The following is a 4,821-nucleotide window of genomic DNA, read 5'->3' as shown; positions in this document are numbered from 1 at the left end:
CTACTTGATGAAACACAAGTCTGAGACCTTTGAAAAGTTCAAGGAATTTCAGAATGAGGTAGAGAATCAACGTGACCGAAAAATAAAGTTCTTATGATCAGATCATGGAGGAGAATATTTAAGTCACGAATTTGGTACACAGTTAAGGAAATGTGGAATCGTTTCACAACTCACGCCGCCTGGAACACCTCAGTGTAACGGTGTGTCCGAACATCGTAATCACACTCTATTGGATATGGTGTGATCTATGATGTCTCTTACCGATTTGCCGCTATCATTTTGGGGATACGCTCTAGAGACAGCTACATTCACTTTAAATAGGGCACCATCTAAATCCGTTGAGACGAAACCGTATGAATTATGGTTTGGGAAGAAACCTAAGCTGTCGTTTCTAAAAGTTTGGGGATGCGATGCTTATGTCAAGAAACTTCAACCTGAAAAGCTCGAACCCAAGTCGGAAAAATGCGTCTTCATAGGACACCCTAAGGAAACCATTGGGTATACCTTCTACCTTAGATCCGAAGGCAAGATCTTTGTTGCCAAGAACGGATCCTTTCTGGAGAAAGAGTTTCTCTCGAAAGGAGTAAGTGGGAGGAAAGTAGAACTCGATGAAGTACTACCTTTTGAACCGGAAAGTAGTGAAGCTTAGGAAAATGTTCCTGTGGTGCCTACACCGACTGGAGAGGAAAGTAATGGTGATGATCAAGGTACTTTAGATCAAGTTGCTACTGAACTTCGTAGGTCCACAAGGACACGTTCCACACCAGAGTGGTATGGCAACCCTGTCCTGGAAATCATGTTGTTAGACAACGGTGAACCTTCGAACTATGAAGAAGCGATGGCGGGCCCAGATTCCAACAAATGGCTTGAAGCCATGCAATCCGAGATAGGATCCATGTATGAAAACAAAGTATGGACTTTGACAGACTTGCCCGATGATCGGCGAGCGATAGAAAACAAATGGATCTTTAAGAAGAAGACGGACGCGGATGGTAATGTTACCATCTATAAAGCCCGACTTGTCGCTAAGGGTTATCGGCAAGTTCAAGCGGTTGACTACGATGAGACTTTCACTCCCGTAGCGAAGCTGAAGTCCGTCTGAATCATGTTAGCAATTGCCGCATACTATGATTATGAGATATGGCAGATGGATGTCAAAACGGCATTCCTTAACGGCTATCTTAAGGAAGAACTGTATATGATGCAGCCGAAAGGTTTTGTTGATCCTAAGAATGCTAACAAGGTATGCAAGCTCCAGCGATCCATTTATGGGCTGGTGCAAGCATCTCGGAGTTGGAACATTCGCTTTGATGAGAAGATCAAAGTGTTTGGGTTTATGCAGACTTATGGAGAAGCCTGCATTTACAAGAAAGTGAGTGGGAGCTCTATAGCATTTCTCATATTATATGTAGATGACATACTTTTGATGGTAAATGATATAGAACTTTTGGACAGCATTAAGGCCTACTTGAATAAGTGTTTTTCAATGAAGGACCTTGGAGAAGCTGCTTACATATTAGGTATCAAGATCTATAGGGATAGATCGATACGCCTCATAGGTCTTTCACAAAGCACATACCTTGATAAGATATTGAAGACGTTCAATATGGATCCGTCCAAGAAAGGGTTCTTGCCTGTATTGCAGGGTGTGAGATTGAGCTCGGCTCAATGCCTGACCACGGCAGAAGATATAGAAGAGATGAGTGTCATCCCTTATGCCTCAGCCATAGGGTCTATTATGTATGCCATGCTGTGTACCAGACCTGATGTAAGCCTTGCCGTAAGTTTGGTAGGAAAGTACCAAAGTAATCCCGGCAAGGAACACTGGACAGCGGTCAAGAATATCCTGAAGAACCTGAAAAGGACTAAGGATATGTTTCTCGTTTATGGAGGTGATGAAGAGCTCATCGTAAAGGGTTACATCGATGCTAGCTTTGACACAGATCTGGATGACTCTAAGTCACAAACCGAACACGTGCATATGTTGAATGGTGGAGCAGTAAGCTGGTGCAGCTGCAAGCAGAGCGTCGTGGCGGGATCTACATGTGAAGTGGAGTACATGGCAGCCTCGGAGGCAGCGCATGAAGCAATATGGATGAAGGAGTTCATCACCGACCTAGGAGTCATACCCAATGCATCGGGGCCGATCACTCTCTTCTGTGACAACACTGGAGCTATTGCCCTTGCCAAGGAGCCCAGGTTTCACAAGAAGACCAGGCACATCAAGCGTCGTTTCAACTCCATCCGTGAAAATGTTCAAGATGGAGACATAGATATTTGCAAAGTGCATATGGATCTGAATGTCGCAGATCTGTTGACTAAACCTCTTCCGCGAGCAAAACATGATCAACACCAGAACTCTATGGGTGTTCGATTCATCACAATGTAACTAGATTATTGACTCTAGTGCAAGTGGGAGACGGTTGGAAATATGCCCTAGAGGCAATAATAAAAGATTATTATTATATTTCCTTGTTCATGATAATCGTCTGTTATTCATGCTATAATTGTGTTATCTGGAAATCGTAATACATGTGTGAATACATAGACCACAACATGTCCCTAGTAAGCCTCTAGTTGACTAGCTCGTTGATCAACTGATAGTCATGGTTTCCTGACTATGAACATTGGATTTCGTTGATAACGGGATCAAATCATTAGGAGAATGATGTGATGGACAAGACCCAATCCTAAGCATAGCACAAGATCGTGTAGTTCGTTTGCTAGAGCTTTTCCAATGTCAAGTATATTTTCCTTAGACCATGAAATCGTGTAACTCCCGGATACCGTAGGAGTGCTTTGGGTGTACCAAATGTCACATCGTAACTGGGTGACTATAAAGGTATACTACGGGTATCTCCGAAAGTGTCTGTTGGGTTGACACGGATCGAGACTGGGATTTGTCACTCCGTATGACGGAGAGGTATCTCTGGGCCCACTCGGTAATGCATCATCATAATGAGCTCAATGTGACCAAGTGTTTGGTCACGGGATCATGCATTACGGTATGAGTAAAGTGACTTGCCGGTAACGAGATTGAACGAGGTATTGGGATACCGATGATCGAATCTCGAGCAAGTAACGTACCGATTGACAAAGGGAATTGTATACGGGGTTGCTTGAATCCTCGACATCGTGGTTCATACGATGAGATCATCGAGGAGCATGTGGGAGCCAACATGGGTATCCAGATCCCACTGTTGGTTATTGACGTCTCGGTCATGTCTACGTGTCTCCCGAACCCGTAGGGTCTACACACTTAAGGTTCGGTGACGCTAGGGTTATAAAGATATGTGTATGCAGTAACCCGAAAGTTGTTCGGAGTCCCGAATGAGATCCCGGACCTCACGAGGAGTTCCGGAATGGTCCGGAGGTAAAGAATTATATATAGGAAGTCAGGTTTCGGCCATCGGGAAAGTTTCGGGGGTCACCGGTATTGTATCGGGACCACAGGAAGGGTCCCGGGGGTCCACCGGGTGGGACCACCTATCCCGGAGGGCCCCATGGGCTGAAGTGGGAGGGGAACCATCCCCTGGTGGGCTGGTGCGCCCCCCCTTGGGTCCCCCTGCGCCTAGGGTTGGGAAACCCTAGGGGTGGGGGCGCCTCCACCTGGCTTGGGGGGCAAGCCACCCCCCTGGCCGCCGCCCCCCCTTGGAGATCCCATCTCCTAGGGATGGCGCCCCCCTAGGGGCCCTATATAAAGAGGGGGGAGGGAGGGCAGCCGCACCCCATGCTCTTGGCGCCTCCCTCTCCCCCTGCTACACCTCTCCCACTCGCAGAAGCTTGCTGAAGCCCTGCCGAGATCCCTGCTGCATCCACCACCACGTCGTCATGCTGCTAGATCTCCATCAACCTCTCCTTCCCCCTTGCTGGATCAAGAAGGAGGAGACGTCTTCCCCAACCGTACGTGTGTTGAACGCGGAGGTGCTGTCCGTTCAGCACTAGGATCATCGGTGATTTGGATCACGCACTAGTAGAAAAAGGGTCAAATGTGAAGCACAATAGTGCCAGTTGGAATTTCAGCCGGCACTAATGTGTACACTAGTGCCGGTTCGTGGCGGCGATCAATAGCACCGGTTCGTGGCGAACCTTTAGTACCGGTTCATGCCACGAACCGGTACTAAAGAGGCTGTGTCAGCCTGCGGTCAGGCTATGGCCCCACCACCACCATTTAGTGCCGGTTCATACCACGAACCGGTACTAATGAGGTTATGGCAAGCTGTTTTTTAGTCCCACCTCGCGAAGTGAGAGGGACTAGGAGCGGTTTATAAGCCCTGAGTGCAGAGACGATGAAGAAGAGGCTCAATGCTCACGTTGCTTAGCTTCAAGCCTTCAGGAATACGGTAGACTGCATGGAGCTATGCGCAGTGCAGTTTACACTATTCCGAATGGCTTGAAGCAAATTAACAAGCATTGCACCTCTTTTTTATTTTTAATAACTTATTACAACTCCGGACTTCTTCTGTTATGGCAAAAACTAATTGCACGTCGACATTTCTTTTTTTTAAGTTATAACTCCAGACTTTGACAATCAAGTTTTGCAGAAAAGAAAAAATAGCAGAAAAGAAGAAAAACTATAGATGAAAAGAAAAAAACAAAATAAAAAAACTACTCAGAAATAAATAGAAGAAAATAAATATAGCAGAAAAGAAAAAACTATTCAGAAATAAATAGAAGAAAAAATAAACCAGAAAAGAAAAAAAATTATATTTGCTATTTTTCAATCGTTTACAAAATGACCATGAAATTGAAAATCACTACAAAATGAACTCTAAAAATGTTGAATTTTGGCAAACTAGATGAAAAACTACTCACAAATAA

The sequence above is a fragment of the Triticum aestivum genome, chromosome 5B, assembly GCF_018294505.1.
Source record: "Triticum aestivum cultivar Chinese Spring chromosome 5B, IWGSC CS RefSeq v2.1, whole genome shotgun sequence".
In the NCBI taxonomy this organism is placed as follows: Eukaryota; Viridiplantae; Streptophyta; class Magnoliopsida; order Poales; family Poaceae; genus Triticum; species Triticum aestivum.
This window is presented reverse-complemented; position numbering follows the sequence as displayed.